This window comes from Phyllostomus discolor, chromosome X (assembly GCF_004126475.2).
Source record: "Phyllostomus discolor isolate MPI-MPIP mPhyDis1 chromosome X, mPhyDis1.pri.v3, whole genome shotgun sequence".
Lineage (NCBI taxonomy): Eukaryota > Metazoa > Chordata > Mammalia > Chiroptera > Phyllostomidae > Phyllostomus > Phyllostomus discolor.
The window spans coordinates 91718099-91739498 of record NC_050198.1 but is presented as its reverse complement, the minus strand read 5'-3'; positions in this window follow the sequence as shown (position 1 = coordinate 91739498).

Here is a 21400-nt window from a genome sequence, read left to right as displayed (position 1 = left end):
CTGCTTTTTTCCTTGCTGCTTTTAAGATTTTTTTTTGTCTTTAACCTATTGCATTTTAATTATGATGGGTCTTGGAGCTGGACTCTCTGGGTTCATATTGTTTGGGACTCGGTGCTTCTTGGACTTGTAGGTCCAAGTCTTATCCCTAGTTCCTTCACCAGGTTAGGGAAGTTTTATGTCATTATTGTTTTACATAGATTGTTAATTCTTTGTTCTCTCTTCTCCTTCTGGCACCCCCATGATGTGAATGTTGATGAGCTTGAAGTTGTCCCAGAAGCTCTTCATACTATCCTCACTATATTGGATTTTTCCTTTTTGCTGTTATGACTGGGTGTTTTCTGTTTCCTTATTTTCTAAATATGTGATTTGTTCCTCTGCTTCATGTAATCCACTGTTGATTCCTTGTAGTGTATTCTTGATTTCAGTTAATATAGTCTTCATTTCTGACTGGTTTTCATGTTTTCCAGCTTCATTTTTATGTTTCCTTTGTCTTTGTTGAATTTCTCATTAAGTTTATCTGCTCGTCCCGTAAGTTCACTGCATCTGTGGTACATTGCTCGTCTGCATTTTCTTTAGTTATTTTTTCCTATTCTTTTCATTCAGGACATGTTTCTTTGTCTTCTCATTTTGGCAACGTCTCTGTGTTTGCTTCTATGTATTAGTTAGAGCTGCTACATCTCCCAGGGTTGGTAGAGTGGCCTAATGTAGTAGGTGTCCTGCAGGGACCAGTGGCACAGCCTCCCTGTCACCCAAGGTGGACACTCCAGGTGTGCACCTTCGTTGTGTGAGCTGTGTATATCCTCCTGTTTTAGTTGATCCTTGATTGCTGTTGGCAGGTCAGTGAAAGGGGTTTACCCATAAGCCAATCAACTAACTGCAAGCACTGGCTTTGACCACTGTGGAGGATCAGCTGTGCAGGCACCCACCCTATGGAATAGGACTTACTTCACTGGGCCTGTGCTGTCCACTTAATCGACCCTTTGAGCATGTTTTTGTTCAGTTGAATGGATAGTGCTTTGATATAATTTGAAGGTTTCCACCATGTGTTCTGGTTCTGGGGCCTCCCGGGAGGTGCAGGCGAAGGTCAGTCACCGCCTGTATTCTGCCCTGGGCCACCAGGCATAAGAAATAAAGCAATCTACAGATGGTTGCTACTTGTGCTGAACCGGGAGGTGCCCAGGAGAGGTCTAGCTGTAAACCAAGGCCAGCTGCCACTAGTGCTGGGCCTAGGGCCAATTAGCAAAAAAAAAAAAACAGGGCTCACTGAGGCCAGATGCTGCTTGTTTGAGAGATTTTAGGAAAGCCTGAATCATGAGCCAAGATTCGCCGTTCGTATGGAAAAGCCACTGGAAACAGCTTAGGTGGGCCTACAAGTTGGGTATGGCAGCGTTTTGGCAAATCATCAGGGTGGGGTGTATAATGTGAGCCAGGTGGATGTGGGCTCAGATAGGGGTCCTACTTACTGGCTCTGTGGTGGGTGGGCTCAGAAAAGGAATATTGGTCTCTGCCAGCATTCTGTGTTGGAGACAGCTGCCCCTTCAGACTTTGCCCTGATGCCAGACACTCCAGTTCCTCCCTGTATGTTCTGGTGCCTTTGATATTGATGTCCCAGTGCTGGAGCTCAGAGGGAGTGAGCCACAATAAGTCTGTGTGCAGGTCCTTTAGGAAGAACTGCCTGGGACTCTAGAAGCCCTCCATCTCCCTCAGCCACAATCCCTGCTGGTTTTTACAGCCAGAAGTTATGGGGACTTCTCTTCCTGGCACTGGAACTTTGATTTTGGAGCTCTATAATGGGGCTGGGATACCTTGCGATCCTCAGGGCACCCTCTGAAGTCCAGATATGCCTTCTGATTTTTATCTGCCACACATGGTGTTGGGTCTAGTCTTTTTTACCCCCTCCTTCATTCTTGATGTGGCTTCTTTAATTCCTCAGCTTTGGGACTTCTGTTCAGCTAGATTTCAGGAAGTTCTGAATGATGGTTGTTTTGTGGTTTAGCTATAATTTTGATGTGGTTGTAGGAGGGTGCCAGTACTGTGATTACCTACCCCACCATCTTGATCCCATATCCTAGTGTGTATTTCTTATACCAAGCCTTTAAATAACGTTAAATGCACAATAATTTATTCTTATTTTGGAGGAGATAAGTTTATGATTAGAAAGCACATAAATTCAGTACTTACTATGACCAGACAATGAGAAATCTCATTACCCACAATATCTCATTTAATCTTCTGGGTAATACTATCAGGTAGGCACTCTTATTCTCATGCAATACATTAAGTTACAGTGCTGAAATTTAAACCCATGTCTACCTGGTCCAAAACACCTATTTTCATTCTGCAGTTGAAAGACCTGTAGAGACAACTGAGAAATTCTTCTAGGATATATGTGTGTTATACACATGGAATGTGAACAGTTTTCTATGTGGTATGATTTCAGAGGAAATTGATTTGTTTCCAAACATGACCATCAGCTGTATTTCCCCAAGTCTACAGTATTTTATTAAAACCACAGTTAGCAAATAAGTTTAATTTTAACCACCAATTGTAATTAGTTAGCAGTCACTGCCTGAAGTGATGTATAGAGAAAGATTCTGAGGAGAATGCTTCCTGCCTCAGCAGTAAAGAGTGTTATGTTCAATCATGATGACTGCTATCAATGTAGGAGCTAAGGGCAGTTGGTGTAAGTGCCAGGAGTCTGCCATCATGGAGCTAGACATTTATAACCTTGATTTAAGCAATGTTAGCCTCAGCAGTTAATAGTGCAGTTCTTTTGGGAGAAGGCCTACATTCTGGCTCCTCATTTCTTATACCTAAATTTGTGAAGAAGTTAATGGGATCCTATCCTAAGAGAAGTATTTCATAGTCATAAAGAGAAGGAGACTTTGGGAATACTTCATTCTTGGGAAGAAGGAGAGAAGCACCATGGAGGCTGGTGGGAAAGGCCAGGCACCAAATCAAGCTTAGTTCATTTGATAAATGTGTCCAGAAGGGTATTGTTTAAAATCACCAAAGGTTAATCACAAAGCTATCTTGGATGGCTTCATTGTTGGTTCACAAATATTGTTTAGTGTTATATAGGTACCACAGTGTCATAAAAATGAAAATTAGTATATTAATTAGAATTTGCCTCCACTTGAGCAATAAAATTGCTTTATAGTCTTTGGTAGGATCAGTAGGAATTAATATGAAAAGTGGTAGCTGGGTAGAGGAAAATTACAAAAGTGTGTCTAAATTTTCATGAGATGGTGCAAGGAAGTAGGGAATCTATTCAAGGTAGAGTGGGTAACAAAACAAATTTAAGCAAAGTTAGCCTCTATCAGTGAGCATCACTAAATGACAGTCCAGGAGAAAAAAGTAAGGCAGCGTGTGTGTGTGTGTGTGTGTGTGTGTGTGTGGTAGGGCACTAAGGATAGTTACTGGGGATCAGTGAAAAAACAAATATCCAAATTAGAGTCAAATAAAGACCATCAATTAAACAAAGGACACAGTCTGCCCTGCTGGGTGTTTTATTTATACTAAGTCCTGACAAAACAGATGCTATCAGTTCAGCCAACCTTGTTCACTTCCCTGTTGCTTCAGTCCAAAAGCTGGTTGGACTGGTATTGTCCATGAGCTGATTTGGCTGAATGCAGCATTTGCCTAGGTTTCATACTAGCACAGTCTAGGTCACATTGTAAATCTTAATTTGCTGCTTGTCTTGATTTTCTACCTCTAATAGGATCTACACATTTGAAAATTATGTTTTCAATATAATTATTCAAATAATTCATGCAAGCAAAATTAAACTTCATATGATTTCCCCAAACGAAATAAGAATATGAAGTGAGCTCCCTTATTCTAATCTCATTTTGCCCTCAGCCACCACACAATTGAACATGTAACATCTCTAATATCTTCACAGAATTAAATTGGTCCCAATAAGAGCAACTTCATAATATTTGTAAGATTCCCCTTCAGGTGGGTGAGTATCCTCAGAGAGGTCAATAAGTGAACTGTGGACCTTAGAGAGCTGTGGTTGAGCAACTAAGTTCTCATAGATCAGTAATCAAGTCAGAAATCCAAGGCAAGTAAACTCGATGCTTATTGCAAGGCTTGAGGAATTAGAATTCTGAAAAGTGTAACAGGGTTATAGTTTAGCTACAGACAAGGTTCAGAGCATGGCCAGCACCTCTGAGCCCAGAGCTGACGACAAGTGTGAAGAAATGGCTTCAAATAATAATACCACTTATATGAGGTTTTCTTCTCCAAAAACACTTTTCAAAATATTTTATGAATAATCAATGATTTGCAAAATAATCAGATATGTAAAAGAGAAGGATAACTTTTAAATGAAATTTGAAATTTTTAAGGGCAAAATGTTAGCAAAGTTGCTATAAGACAGATACTCTCATAATGAGCCAGTGGATGAATGAAGTACTTTAAACTTTCTGTGGACAATTAGGAAGAGTGTGCATGATCACATACAAAACTAAGTTCATAGTCTTTGACCCAATAATTCCACTTCTGGGAATTGGCTTGGAGAAATAAACTAAAATTCAATGGGAGATTTATATATAAAATTTTTCACTGAATCATTACATAGGACCAAATGGCAAGTACCTACATAGACAAATATTAGTTAAACAAATAAACTGATACCATAAATATGTAGCCACTAAAACCATGTTATAAAAATATTCCTAAGGTGCTGAGGAAGTTATAACACCTTAAACCAAAGAATAGGAAATCATATATCTAGAATATTCTTAATTATATTAAAAATATATCAAAAGAGAAATGCATTAACATCAACAATGATCTCAAGGTGGTATGCATGTAGATGATTTTCAGTTTTGTTATTATAGTGTTCTGTATTTTATATTATATAATAAGTATATGATATTTTAATAATAAAAATAACAAATAATGTGCTATGTATTATTATATTTGACAAAAAAACACATTGAGTTTTAACAGTATTCCCACTGTGTAGATATGATCAGAGATACAAAGAAATCAAATGAGTTATCCAAGTTTACAGTGCCTGTAATTTACATAACTAGGGTTTTTGTCCACTTTTTCTGTGTCCTCATCCCGTATTCCTCCTTCTATCTCACACTACTTCTTTCAGAAAGAGAATACAAGGGAGGGCCTCAGTTAAAGCTTTGGTGTTCAAGAGACATTGAAATAAAGAACAAACTGACTGTAACCAGAGGGGGGGGGCGATAATGGGGGAAGGGCTCTCAAGGAACATGTATAAAGGACCCATGGACAAAGCCAAAGGGGGGTAGGTTTGAAGGTGGGAGGTGGCGGTAGCTGGGGCAGTGGGGCCGTGTTGGGGTGAAAATGGAGACAACTGTACTTGAAGAACAATAACAAAATTATTTTTTAAAAAAGCTTTGGTGTTCAAGTCTACCCCTTATAAGACCTTTTTATACAACTTAAACTATCTGTAGTGTATAAGTTAGAGCAAACAATCTCCCACATTGTGCCTTTCTTGTTTTTCTAATGTCACAATTACCTTGGTCACTTTCCCAAGTTTGAGGAATTTTTCCCAATTAAATATATCAAAATACATAGTGAAATGCTTCTGTTTAAATTGTCCTATTCATATTCTGGGTTATGTGTTTTCACTCTCCTTAACAAGAAAAGTTTTTTTTTTCCATATTAAGTGTCTTGAATGTATTTTAAAGCATTCCCTGTGCTATATGCTTGTTGAGAGCACTTTAATAAAACAACCTATGAATTATTTTGGACCCTTGAGGAAATTGTGCCAGTGACTAAAACTGCAAGATATGAAATATCTTTTGGTTTAGAGACTTCCAGATGCATTTTGGAGGTTATAAGACATAAGCCTTAGAACTCATTCAGTTCTACTTATGGTCTTATTTTTCCTGAAATGTATCCACTCAGAGTTCTGAGGTAAGTCACATAAAAAGTCCTGCAAGTCACATAGATTGGCCTGCTTTGGCCCATCTGCTTACCTCTGAAACAATCACTGTATGACAGTTAATTGTTCACTGAGCCCATTGGCCTATGCCAACCAATTCAGCTAGGTTTCCTTGCCCTTACCTGCCCTGCCCAATGGCTGTTTCCTCAACCCTGTAGAAGTACCCCCAAATAAGGAAGGAGAATATGAACCAAATACTCCCATAAGTTATGACCTAAAGCAGATAGGTGAAATTGCTCATGACTTGTTGAGTTAATACTATTTTTGATCTAGAAGCCTTAATGAGATCCTCATTTCAGGTTCTCTATCAAACTGAACTAAGTTTTATTGAATTCAATCTCTCCATAAATCAAAGCAATGGAATAATAGATCTTACCCTTATTTTCTTGAACAAATATTTGTACAATGTGTGGACACAACTGCTCTATACTTTAGGCTCCTTGAAGAGGTTAATTGGGAAGTATAGGAGGGAGGTATGAGCTGGGCATGAATGTGAGGGCATGGTTTCAGGACAGCTGATATCTATGGGTTTTAAAATCTGTTCTCTCAATGCCCTATCTTACCTTTTCTCCATTTCAGTGTATGTAGTTACCTGTCACAGAGCCTACTATTATATGTCCACTTGAATTATAACATTAGGCAATTAAGATTCACAAGGTGCTGAAAGATTTATAAACAAAAGGAAAGAAAATATGTTCTATTAAAAAGCCAGGATGCAAGTATCTTCTCAATGAATTATTTGAAGCCTGTATTCTTCATTTATTGAAGTTAATGTCTCCTTTATATGTATAAGAGAAATACCTATGAATTGATATAACTCTTATAGTATGATTTTCATATACTCTTGAGTGTTAGTTAAAACGGTGTGTGTAATGGGATTTTTATATGGCCAAGTAGCAGAAATGATGAAAGGGAATTCAGTTTGAAATAATACCGGATTTGACACACCTGGTAAAACATTTCTAAAGTCAATGAAGGAAAAGCCCCAAGAATAAATTTTTAAAATTTAGTCATTTTTAACCAGTATACATTGAGTTTGTATCTTATTATATAAAGCATGGGGATTTTACGCACAATGTCTGCAGCATCCATTAGGAGTTGAGTGCATGAATTCTTCATTTCTTAAAGTCTGCAGGGGAATCTTACTGGTGTGAAGGCACTAACTGCTTTGTAAACTAAATAGTCTACATTCCAGTTACCATGAATGAAGTTAACATTAAGAGAACAGCTCCCACATCTTTTCTTTTGGTTATTCCTTCTGAATGGGTATTAGAAGAGAATATATACTGCTGAGTATCTTGTGGGCTTCTTTGTTCATCACAAGATAGCCCCCTTAGCATATGGTGACCATGGTCTCAGGGACAAGTGCTCCACGGCCCATGGGTTTAATATTACCATTTCCACAGACATTTACATAGTGTCTGTTCTAGGCCAGTGTTAGTTTGCAATGGGCATTTAATATTCAATGGGCACACAAAGACAAATGGGGTCAGACCCCTGCAATCAGGAAACTCTCAGTTTTATAGGAGAAACACCTTTATCAAATAAGTGAATATGATATGGTATCATATAACCCTGGAAGTAGATACATTTGAATGTAGCAGCTCATAAGAACTTGTTCCTGGGAGTATCAGGGTAATGTAATAAATAGGAGAGATTAAATTTGAGCTATGGCTGTGTTTTAAAGGATGTGTCTGAACTTACCAGACTGAAGAAAATTAGAAAGGGAAAGGAAGGCTGTTGAATCAGAAAGACAGTGTTCTACAGGGTCCCTTATACAAAAACTGAGAAAGAGCCCAAGACATTCTCTTGAAAAGCCCGATATCCCTATATTACAGATGTGATGTGCCAGTTGAAAAGGAACTGTGACCTCTCCAATCTCCGATAGTGGAACCACTGGCTCTCAAGTAAACATTGTTGCCTGTCAGCCCACATTATTTGTGCAAGTAAAAAATGTCATGACATTTAGAATGTCTGGAACACTCCATTTCCAACTGCATCCCCTTTTCCTTGTCTGGATCCTTGCCTTTTTAATCCAGACTGGATGGAGAGTCCCAGCCCCATCTTCTGATGTACCTACTTAGCACCACAGAGCAGTGGGACACACAGGGACATGTGCGGCCAGGGGGGGTTTCTTTCCCAACCATTTCTTCAAGTGTGTGCCTGTCACTTGCAGATCCCTGCAGAAAACTAAGTCCTTAAAATTACTCACTGTGCTTTAAGTATCTATTCATTTAGGACATGTAGGACCTGTTTAGATTGAAAATATTTCAAACATAGCAAAAATGTGGGGCTTGCTGGAGTGTGGCATGAGAGGAGCTTGAGGAGGGTATAGGGTGATAAATGGTGATGGAAGCAGAGAAGGCTTGGGGTGGTGAACACTGAACACACCGTGCAGTGTACAGATGATGTGTTGTGGAATTGTGTGCCTGAGACTTGTATAACTTAGTTAACCAGTGTCACCTCAATAAACTCAATAAAAAGGAGAAAAAAAAAACATTGCAAAAGAGATAGCATGCAAAACCATGGTTGCAGGAATGTGCTCAGATATGTACAACTATTGCCATTAATTTATCATATTAATGAGACACAATATTAAAACCAACAATAATACAAATCAGTTATGTGAAAGAAAATTTCTACTTAAAATATGGAAAAGCTGACATATAGTGTGTCTAAATACATATCTTGAATAAATCAATCATGGTAGTTAGTATGATGATTTAGAGACTAGAAAATCTGATTTTTACTGCAATTCTTCCATTTACAAGCAGGGGTACCCGAGGTAACCTCTCAAAATCTTCACTTTCTCATCAGCAAAATAATATAAATAACTATACACGGTGAGTGTGTAACTCAAATAGCATAATGAAACTGGAATTTTTTTAACTGAAATGTTATCCTGATATAAAGTATTAATATTATTCACACTCATTTTCTTAACAATGGAATACTTGGAATTTTAAGTGCCAATCTCCTTATATGATCTATTTTTATTTTATTTCCACTTCTTAAATATCACTGTATAAATGCTAGAGCATTTTTCAAAGTGCTCTGGCTAATATCCAAACATATATTTTAAAATATAATCATGCAAAATAGAAGTTTGCATAAGTCCATGGGACAATAAACAAATGCAGTGTTATTTGTATAGTCATCTCAAAAATATGTTTTCGTGGGCTTGATTTGACTGACTACACAATGCTGCATGGTTGACTCACCTCTTTTATTCATCTGAAAAGTGTTGCCTCTTTCTTTTATTTGTCTGAAAAATGCATTTAATTATTAGAGAAAAACCACTTCTTTGTAAAATTGGAAGATATTATTCCATACATGGAATTTCACAAATTGCAAAGCACTTTCACATCCACTATTGATCCCTCCAAATCACCTTGCATACTTGAAGAAAACATACAACATGAATTCTCTTCAGACTGTTACTTCTCTATTAGATGAGAACAATGATGCTGAGAGAGGTGAGGTGATTTTCTTGTCCAGTGCTCTTTCTCATATACTACAGCTCTCTTTCAGTAGTCCAGCTTGAGTTAATATCCAGTGTCATATCAAAATGAGGACTGTGTTCCTTCCCCAATGTCCCAGCTGCCCTACTTTTCAGAAGTTAGGGATTCAGCAATCTGTTCAAAAGAAAGTTGACCACCAAGCACAGATAGATTCATTTATGAGGCTCTATGTAAAGTGTGTTTCTTTATGAGAGTACATTTGTTTGAGATTTCTTACTAGTTTAAACAAACATCTAAAGTAATTTTTAACAAGTGACACTTTAATGCAGCTTGTAGTGCTTTTATTTTATTCAACAATCCCTATACATATGATATCAAGTGCATGTTATTATTAGCAGGTATTAAAAGATTCTTATGAGTCACACAAAGCTGATTAACCATCTCCTGGTGATTCATGTGTTTATGCAACCTCTCTCCTCCTTAAATCAAGTCAGTTTTTAACAACAGTCTCCTTGAGCATGCTTTTTGCTTTTAATGGAAAAGAATAAATCTGAATGGAGTCTCCATCTCAGAACACCACACATTTTCATATTATAAATATATGAAACCTGTAATTCTCCCCCAAAGCCTACTACTTCTATTCAATATTTTAAGCTTTAATGAGGTTCAATTCTACAAGGAGCTCCTGACTTTCACAGAATATCCTGTGAAGACTTACCATAATTAATACAAATTATACATACAGAAAAGAAATGAACAAGGCATAATCTGCAAGAGAGTGGATTTAGTGGGTTTTGTTACATTATTTTTAATTCTCTAAGTTTCAAAAGCAAATATGTCTCTCTTACTGGCTAATTGAGCTCAATTGTATATGAAACCCTAATGTGAAGAATAGAGCCAATATGAAGTAAGAAGTGTTGTCTAAATTAATTATCTACTCCAACTGTTACCATTATATAACTTTTAGATAATAGTTAACAGCATATATTTTTTTAAATGTCAGTTAGTTGTTCATATCAGTTTCCTACCTTATTGCAGCAAATTATCACATACTGGATGGCTTAAAAACCCAGAAATTTATTGTACTATTGGTTATAAATTCTGGAGGCTGGAAGTCCAAAGTCAGCTTGTTGTGAGGACCATGTTGCTTCTGAAGTGTCTATGGGAAGCTCCTTCCTTGCTTATTTCAGGTTTGGTAGCTCCAGGTATTCCTTGGCTTCCGAAGCATAACACCAGTCTCTGCTTCCATCGTCACATGGCACTGTCCCTGTGTGTCTTAATTTCTTAGCAATTATATTCTATTTGTAATAGATAAATAGATAACACCAACAAATGTAAAAGATTACCACCATGACTTATAATAAGATAAATTCTCATCAAAACTACTTGAAGTTTTTAAAATACATTTTATTGATTATGCTATTACAGTTGTCTCATTTCCTCCCCTTCACTCCTCTCCACCCTGCACACCCTCTCCCACCCACATTCCCCCCCTTTAGTTCATGTCCATGTGTCATAAGTTCTTTAGCTTCTATATTTCCCATGCTATTCTTGCCCTCCCTCTGTCTATTTTCTACCTACCATCTATGCTACTTATTCTCTGTACCTTTTCCCCTTCTCTTCTCCTCCCACTCCCCTGTTGCTAACCCTCCATGTGATCTCCAATTCTGTGGTTCTGTTCCTGTTCTAGTTGTTTGCTTAGTTTCTTTTTGTTTTTGTTTTAGGTGGGGTTGTTCATAGTTGTGCGTTTGCTGTCATTTTACTATACATGTCTTTTCTTTATCTTCTTTTTCTTAGATAAGTCCTTTTAACATTTCATAAAATAAGGGCTTGGTGATGATGAACTCCTTCAACTTGACCTTACCTGGGAAGCAGTTTATCTGCCCTTCCATTCTCAATGAAAGCTTTGCTGGATAGAGCAATCTGGGATGTAGGTCCTTGCCTTTCATGACTTGGGATATTTCTTTCCAGCCCCTTCTTGCCTGTAAGGTCCCTTTTGAGAAATCAGCTGACAGTCTGATGGGAACTCCTTTGTAGGTTACTGTCTCCTTGTCTCTTGCTGCTTCTAGGATTCTCTCCTTCATTTTTACTTTGGCTAATGTAATTATGATGTGCTTTGGTGTGTTCCTTCTTGGATCCAACTTCTTTGGGAGACTCTGAGCTTCTTGGACTTCCTGGAAGTCTATTTCCTTCGCCAGATTGGGGAAGTTCTCCTTTATTATTTGTTCAAATAAGTTTTCCACTGGTTGCTCTTCCTCTTCTCCTTCTGGTATCCCTATAATTTGGATGTTGGATTGTTTAAAGATGTCCTGGGGAATCCTAAGCTTTTCCTCATTTTTTTGAATTCTTATTTCTCCATTCTTTTCTGGTTGTATGTTTTTTTCTTCCTTCTGGTTCACTCCATTGATGTGGGACCCAGCTTTCATCGCATCACTATTGGTTCCCTGTGCATTTTTTCTTCATTTCACTTATTATAGCCTTCATTTTTTCATCTAATTTGTGACCACAATCAATCAATTCTGTGAACATCCTGAACCACCAGTGCTTTGAACTGTGCATCTGATAGGTTGGCTATCTCTCAGTCGCTTAAAAAAAACTGGTTGCGGGGCTTTCACTTCTGTTTAAGCCATCTTTTCTTTTTTTCCTTTGGTCTGGTCACACCTGTTACCTATGAGGGGCAGAGCCTTAGGTGTTCACCAGGGCAGGGCACCCCAGTGGCTGGGTTGTGACATTGTATGTGGGGGCGGGGTCTGAGAGGGAAAATGGCGCTTGCTCTGCTCTCTGTGGGACCTCAGTCCCTTCTGCTGCTTCTCCCAAGCAAACTGGGCCCTTCTGGTGCCAATTCCCATGTGGGTGGGCTTGTGCACTCTGTGGGACTTTCCAATGACCTCTCTTTTGAGGCTGGGAATCTCTCCCTGTGGATCGACCCCCACAGGTGTTTTCTTTTATTTTATTAAATTTTATTTTAATCATTGTTCAAGTACATCTTTCTCCCTTTTACTCCCATTATAGCCTGCCCACCCATCCCTCCCCACTTCCCTCCCGTTACCACCCTCCACCTAGTTTTTGTCCATGTGTCTTTTAAATTTGTTCCTGCAAACCCTTCCCATTCTCCCCTGAAACCCCCTCTTCTCTCCCCTCTGGTCACTGTCAGTCTGTCCTCTTTTTCAGTGTCTTTGGTTATATTTTGCTTGTTTCTTTGTTTTGTTGTTTAGGTTCCTGTTAAAGGTGAGATCATATGGTATTTGTCTTTCACTGACTTGCTTATTTTGCTTAGCATAATGCTTTCCACCTCCATCCACACTGTTGCAAAGGGTAGGAGCTCTTTTTTTCTTTCTGCTGCATAGAATTCCATTGTGTAAGTGTACCATAGTTTTTTGACCCATTCATTTACTGATGGGCATCTAGGTTGCTTCCAGCACCTAGATATTGTAAATTGTGCTGCTATGAACATTGGGGTGCAAAGGTTCTCTGGTATTGGTGTTTTAGGGTTCTCAGGATATAGTCTCAGCAGTGGAATTGCTGGGTCAAAAGGCAGATCCATTTTTAGTTTTCTGAGGAAGTTCCATACTGTTTTCCATAGTGGTTGTACCAGTCTGCAATCCCAACAGTGCACTAGGGTCCTTTTTTCTCCACAACCTCTCCAACACTTGTTGTTTGTTGCTTTGTTTATGATGGCCATTCTGACTGGTGTGAAGTGGTATCTCATTGTAGTATTAATTTGCATCTCTCTGATAGATAGTGATATTGAACATCATTTCATGTGTCTTTGGATCTTCTGTATGTCCTCCTTGGAGAAGTGTCTGTTCAAGTCCTTTGCCCATTTTTTAATTGGGTTGCCTGTCTTCTTAGAGTGGAGTCATGTAAGATCTTTATATATTTTGGAGATTAAACCCTTGTCTGAGGTATCATTGGCAAATATGTTTTCCCATACAGTTGGTTCTCTTTTTATTTTGATACTGTTTTCATTAGCTGTGCAGAAGCTTTTAATTTTGATGAGGTTCAATTTGTTTATTCTTTCCTTTATGTCCCTTGCTCTAGGGGACATGTCAGTAAAAAATGTTTCTGCGTGAAATATCTGAGATTTTCCTACCTACGTTGTCCTCTAGGACTTTAATGGTGTCACGTTTTATATTTAAGTCTTTTATCCACCTGAAATTTATTTTTGTGTAAGGTGTAAGTTGGTGCTCTAATTTCATTTTTTTGCACGTAGCTGTCCAGTTCTCCCAACACCATTTGTTGAAGAGGCTATTTTTACTCTATTTTATTTTGCTGCCTCCTTTGTCAAATATTAATTGACTATAGAGACTTCCGTTTATTTCTGGGCTCTGTTCTGTGTCATTGGTCCATGTGCCTGTTTTTATGCCAGTACCAGGCTGTTTTGATTACAGTGGCCTTGTAGTATAGTTATGTGTCAGGTATTGTGAATCCTCCTACTTTATTCTTCTTTCTCAAAATTGCAGCAGCTATTCGGGGTTGTTTATGGTTCCATATAAATTTTTGAAGTGTTTGTTCTATGTCTGTGAAATAAGCCATTGGTATTTAATAGGTATTGCATTGAATGTGTAAACTGCTTTGGGCAGTATGGACATTTTGATGATATTAATTCTTCTAATCCATGAACACAGTATATGTTTCCATTAGTTTGTGTCTTTCTTGATTTCTTTCCTCAGTGTTATGTAGTTTTCTTAATTCAGGTCTTTTGCCTCTTTGGTTAGGTTTATTCTTAGGTATTTTATTTTTGTTTTTGATATTTCAAATGGGATTTTTTCTTGATTTCTGCTTCTGCTGTTTTATTGTTGGTGTACAGAAATGCCTTTGATTTCTGGATATTGACTTTGTATCCCTCTGTTTTGCCAAATTCATTTATTAGGTCAAGCAGCTTTTTGCCCGAGTCTACAGGATTTTCTATGTACATTATCATGTCATCTGCAAACAGTGACAGTTGTGTTTCCTCTTTTCTAATTTGGATGCCTTTTATTTCTTTTTCTTGTTTGATCACTGTGGCTAAAACTCCCAGTACTATATTGAATAGAAATGGTGAAAGTGGACAGCCTTGACTTGTTCCTGATCTTAGTGGAAAAGATTTTAATTTTTGCCCATTGAGTATGATGTTGGCTGTAGGTCTCTCACATATGGCCTTTATTATGTTGAGGAATGCTCCCTCTATTTTCATTTTGCTGAGTGTTTTTATCATAAATGGGTGTTGTACCTTATCAAATGCTTTTCTGCATCTATTGATATGATCATGTGGTTTTTGTCTTTGCTTTTGTTTATGTGATGTATTACATTTACTGACATGCAAATATTGTGCCATCCTTGCTTCCCTGGAATGAATCCTACTTGGTCATGGTGTATGATCTTTCTAATGTATTGTTGGATGTGGTTTGCCAGTATTTTGTTGAGGATTTTAGCATCAATATTCATCAGTGGTATTGGCCTGAAGTTTTCTTTCTTTGTTGTGTCTTTATCTGGTTTTGAAATTAGGATGATGTTGGCCTCATAAAAAGAGTTTGGGAGACTCCCATCTTTTTGGATTTTTTGGAATAGTCTGTGAAGGATAGGGGTTAGCTCTTCCTTAAATGCTTTATAGAATTCTCCTGTGAAACCATCTGGTCCCGGGCTTTTGTGTGTTGGGAGATTTTTGATTACTGCTTCAATTTCTTTTGTTGTTATTGGTCTGTTCAGGCTTTCTGCTTCTTTTTCATTGAGTTTTGGAAGATTATATTTTTCTAGAAAGTTGTCCATTTCACCTAGGTTTTCAAATTTCTTGGCATACAGTTGTTCATAGTAATTTCTTTCAGTCCTTTGTATTTCTGTGCTATCCATGGTAATCTCTCCTCTTTCATTTCTGATTGTGTTTATTTGGGTCTTCTCTCTTTTTTTCTTGATGAGTCTGCTTAAAGGCTTGTCAATTTTGTTTATCTTTTCAAAGAACCAGCTTCTGGATTCATCGATCCTTAGAAGTGTACTTTTAGTCTCTATGTCATTTAATTCTGCTCTGATCTTGGTTATTTCCTTCCTTCTGCTTGCTCTGGGCTGTCTTTGTTGTTGTTCCTTGACTTCTTGTAGATGTAAGGTTAGGTTGTTTGTTTGAAAAATTTCTATCTTTTTAAGGTAGGCCTGTATCACTATGAACTTCCCTCTGAGGACTGCCTTGGCTTTGTCCCATAAGTTTTGGGTTGTTGTGAGTTTGTTTTAATTTGTTTCCTGAAACCTTTTGATTTATTCCCTAATTTCATTCTTGACCCATTCATTGTTTAATAGCATGCTATTTAATCTCCATGATTTTGAGTGTTTTCAGTTTTTTTCCCCTTGGGGTTTGTTTCTAGCTTCAGTCCCTTGTGATCCCAGAAAATGCTTGGTATGAGTTCAATTTTCCTGAAATTGTTGAGGCTTGTTTTGTGTCCTATCATGTGGTCTATTTTTGAAAATGTTCTGTGTACATTTGAAAAGAATGTGTATTTAGCTTCTTTGGGATGGAGGGCTCTGTATATATCAGTAAAGTCCATTCATCAAGGGTATTGTTCAATGCCACAATATCTTTGTTGATATTTTGTTTGGAAGATCTGTCCATTTTGATAATGGGGTGTTAAAATCCCCCACTACAATTATGTTGCTGGTCCATATCTTTCTTGAAGTCCTCTAAGATTTCTTTATGTATTTGGATGCTCCTATGATGGGTGCATATATATTTACAATATGTATGTGTTCTTGGTGGATTCTCCCCTTGAGTATTATGAAGTGACCTTCTGGGTCTCTCTTTATGGCCCTTTTTTGGAAGTCTATTTTGTCTGATATGAGTATTGCTACTGCTGGCTTTTTTTCCTGTCCATTTGCTTGGAAGATTTGTTTCTGGCCCTTCACTTTCAGCCTGTATAGGTCTTTTATCCTGAAGTGGGTCTCCTGTAGGTAGCATATGTGTGGGTCATGTTTTCTTATCCATTCAGCTAGTCTATGTCTTTTGATTGGAGCATTTAATCCATTTACGTTTAAGGTTATTATTGGTATGACTTATTCATTGTCATTTATGTATGTGTGTTCCTCTCTCTCTCTCTCTTTTCCTTGCTTTCCTTAAAGCAGTCCCTTTAGCATCTCTTGCGGAGCTGATTTGTAGGAGGTGTATTCTTTTAGACTTTTAGGTGTGCTCTTCTTTTGTCTGGGAAGCTTCTTATTTGGCCTTCTACCTTGATTGAGAGCCTTTCTGGATAAAGTAGCCTTGGATGCAGACCTGTGGTTCTCATTACTTGGAATATTTCTTGCCATTCTCTTCTGGCTTGGAGTGTTTCCATTGAGAAGTCAACTGTTAGCCTTATTGGGGCTCCCTTGTATGTTACTTCCTGTTTTTCCCTTGCTGCCTTTAATATTTTCTCTTTGTCTTGAAATTTGCCCTTTAATTATGATGTGTCTTGAGGTGGGCCTCTTTGGGTTCCTCTTGATTGGGACTCTCCATTTTTCCTGGATTTGTGTTACCTTTTCTCTCATTAAATTAGGGGAGTTTCTGTCATTTCCATCATTTCCATCATTTCCATACTTTTTCAAATAGGGTTTTCTATCCCTTGCTCTTCTTCTTCTCCTCTGGTATCCCTATTATGCGGATATTATTACATGTCATATTGTCTTGCATTTCATCTTAATCCCTCTTCATTCTTTCTGAGCCTCTTTTCATTTTCTTGCTCTTTCTGGGTGTTTTTTTGTTTGTTTGTTTGTTTGTTTTTACTTTGTCCTCCAATTCGCTAATCCGGTCTTCTGCTTCATCAGTCCCTGCTTTTCATTCCTTCTACTGTGTTCTTCAGTTCAGAAACTGTATTTTTCATTTCCTCTTGGCCCTTCTTGATGGTTTCTATTTCCTGTTTCATGTTGATATAAATTGCAGTGAGATCGTTGTAGCTTCCCTGTAGTTTCTTGTAATTCACTGTGAGCTCATTGAGCTTCCTGATAATCATTGCTTTGAACTCAATATCTGATAGTTGAATTGCCTCTATTTCATTTAGCATTCTTTCTGAGGATTCCTCCTTTCCCTTCATTTGGGGATTGTTTCTTTGTGTTCTCATTTTTCATGAGACTCCTCTTGTTAGCCCCTGTTTCTTAAATTGATATGTTCTGGTTCCCTGTAATTATGGTGTCAACTTCTGTGGTAGAATACCTGTGTGATTCAGTGGTGCAGTCTCCTTCGGTTATCCTGGTGTTCACAGCTTCCTTGTACTCTTTTTTGTGAACAGTTGGAGGAGTAAGGGAAAATGATTTAAGACAGCAAGACAGTATTCTATGATATTTACAGTGGCTACTAGTAGAGAAGAGATGGGAGATCCTTTGGCTATGTATAGTGTTAACTGTGATCTTCCACCCCAGTCACCACGTTTAGGAAGGATAGAGAGAAGATAAGACTTCTTATTGGGGACGAAAAGATTGTTAGTTGGATGTAGAAAGCTGTGAGTCAGTGGGAGGTCAGATTCTGAGGTAGTGTGGGAATAAAGAATAGTAATAGGAGTAGTGTGTAAAGGAATAGAGACAACCCCAGAGTAATAGCGTTCAGGAAATTGCGAAGTGGGCTGAGATTTGGGAGGGGTGTTTGTAGTATTCACAATTGTATGAAGTAGGTCTTATTTACAGTAATATTAAAGCAACAATCATGTGGCAGAATCTATGAGATCTAGATAACAAGAATAAGGAGTATAGAACCTTGAGTGGTGTAGTAATGGAACACAAATGAAGGAGATTAAATCATCAACACACTGTGAATGAGATAACAGGGGGAACCTATCAAATGACAGTAATACCAGACAGTAAAGAAGATTATATAGTAAGAAAAAGAATACCAAAATACTATTAAAATAAAAAATGTCAGAAAAGTGAGAAAAGGATAATACAGATTTGCAGTAATTTGGAGGCTCAAAAAAAAAAAAAAGGAAAAAAAGCAGAAGATGTAGTGCAGGAGAGATAAATTTGGAGTGGAAGGAATAACACTAGGATGGAAGGAAGAGAAACATAAGGAATTGAGTGATATAAAAATAATAAGAATTAAAAAATAGAAAGTTACTTAAAAAACAAGATAAAATCAAACAATCAAATACCAACAGCCAAAAAACAAACAAAAAAACCCTTCTTGTTGATTTCTAACTGGCCAAACCAGTTTTTCTGGTCTTGCTGTCTTCTGCAGTCTGAGGGTGACTGGAATGCTTTCCACTCTTCCCAGTCAGAACTCAGTCAGTCTCTTGTGTACTGTTTCCCAAGGGCTAGCAGCAGGACTTTCCCAGAGCAGATCTGATGCCTTCCCACAGGACCCTGGGTGTGGGTATGGGTGCTCCTAAGCACGCTCTCTAGGGCTCACTGCCTCGGTCTCCCAGGCTCCGGGGCCCTGCAGAGCGCCTGCATCTTCTCTAGGTTCACGTTGTAAACTCCGGGGATCGCAAGGGGTCGAGCCCTTCCCCCAATTTCCCCGCTGCGGTCTCCAGGAACACGCGAAGTGTCGCATAATTTCTGGGTTCAGAGTGTGAGAGTTGGGAATCCTGAAGGGGTGCACACTTCCCTGCGTTCACCACTGCAGGCTCCAGAAAACTGAGAATGCCCATGCCCTTTCCTTGTTCAAGGCTGTGGGGTCTGGGTCTTCCACAGAACCACACTCTCACCAGGTTGGGGGCATGGGCGCACAGCCAGGCCACCCTTGGTAGCGCAGGCAGGGGCACTCACTCTTCCCAGGGCTATGCGTGGGTGCTCACAGCCCCTGTGTGATTGTCTCTCAGTCTCACTCCCCTCTCTGTGCCTTCAAGCAACAAGGCCTCCCCCAGTGCTGCTCAATCCTTGTTGTCCAGGGAGGGAGCAGTGACTCCCCTCCCCCAGGTGCCCTGAGGCAGACCCGGGAGCATCAGGCCTCTGGGCTGCAACCTCCCAGGTCCCCATGCTAATCCCTGGGCCCTTATTATCCTGAAGCAGTCTCCTTACCATTTGGTTTTTCAATGTCCGCTATAATTTTTGATGTCCTGTTTTCATAGATGTTGCGATATCGTAGGCCCCTTGCTCTGTTTCTTCTCCGCAGATCTGTGTTTCTCTCCCCTGCGTAGGGGAAGGGGAGTACACTCCCTCCAACAACACTGCTAGCTTTCAAAACCCAGGTGTTTTCAATCAGTGCCCCAAGACTCTATTTCCCAGTGATGGGATCCTTGGTTGCATGTAGTGCCTTGCTTCACAATCACCACCTCACTGGGTTTGCCAGTGGCTGCCCCTCAGCTGGGGTCTGCCAGCTGCCACTTGTGCATTCAGGGTCTACCCGCTGTGCTCTTGCCCACCCTGGTTGCCTTACACGCCTGGTCCCATCAATGCTCTCTCTGCTCTCCACGCCAAGACCTGCGCCTGGTTGCCTGACTCCGCCCCTTCCTACCGCTCTGGATGAACGTGTCCTATTTTAACTTCTTAGTTGTCTGACTTCCATTCAGATAAATTTTCTGTCAGTTCTGGTTGTTATTCGGTTTCTAAATTGTTGTTGTCTCTATCTGGTTGTGTGAGGAGGCACAGGTGTGTCTACCTAGGCCTCCATCTTGGCCAGAAGTCTGAAGTTTTTTTTTTTTCCCTGACAATTTCTTTTTGAGACAGTATATATTGCCCACCCGCTTTTGTGTTCTCCAAAAGTGATTTTAAATTGTTCTCCTTATATAGAACTTGCTTACTGCTTCTAATATTTATCCTGAGTTTTATTTTTTTCTGTTATGTGACTTCTTCATTATGTTATTTATTCAATTATAAACCTTACTATAGTTTGGTATAAAAATGAAAGTTATTCATTTCTACATATTATGTTACATCTCACTAATTCACCTGACTTATGATACTTTTGTTTTTCATTGATTTTCTTTGTTGTTTTTAATTTAATTGCATCATGTGTAAATATGGATAATTTACCTCCCCTGTTCTAATTTATAACTAATGTTTTTCATTTGTGTATTGTTTTAGCTAGTATTGCCAATATAACATTAAATAATAATTATAATGGATGTATGTATCTAGTTCCTTTCTTTAGTGCGAATGCAGGTGGTATTTCCCCATTAAACATGGTTCTGACTTTTGGGGTGAGATAGCTATATTGTATTATATAAGAAAATATCTATACAGTCTTATTTGACTAAGGATTTTTAAAATCAATAGTTTGCATTTTATAGAGTCAGTAAATTATCATCTTCTTAGATCTACTATGATGATGATTAAATTAGTAAGTTTCCCATTACTATACCATCCTTGCATTAATGAAAGAAATGACTCACTTACTATAGATTTGTTCTTTTAATGTCCTATTGGATTGTTAATATTGTATGTTCATTTTTGCATCAATTTTCCTAAATTGGCTTGATCTACAATTTCAGTTTTTGTGCTATTATTTGAAATCTCAGTACTAGTGTTAAAAAGCCTCATTACAACTAAATAACTTTTGGCTCTATGCATTTTTCCTGCTCTGAAGTAAAATTGTTATTTTTTAAAACTAGATAGCGTAGATCAAGATGGCCGTGGTATTCACATCCTCACACTACCTCATCAAAATTACAACTATACTACAGGACAACCATCATTGAGAACAATGTGAAGTCTAGCTGAACAAACATCCTATAACTTAGGATATATAGAAGAAGCCACATTGAGACTGGTAGGAGGGGCAGAGATGCCAAATGAGCTGGTCCTACAACCACATGCAACAGTTAAAAATCAGGAGGGAAATTTCTGTCTGCAGAGGTCTCCCACTGAGGATCAAGAGGTCCCAGCCCCACACCAGGCTCCCAAGTCCAGGGTTCCAGTGCCGGGAAAAGGAGTTCTCATAACTTCTAGTTGTGAAAACCAGACAGGATTGTGGCTGCATATGACAGAAGCTTCTAGAGCCTAGGCACTTCCTCTTAAAGGACCAGCATGGACTTACTTGAGCGCACTCACTCTGAACTATAGCACAGGGGCAACAGCTCAAAAGTTGCCAAGGACATAAGGTAGAAAACTGAATTGTCTGGTATCAAGGTGAGAGCTGAGGGGG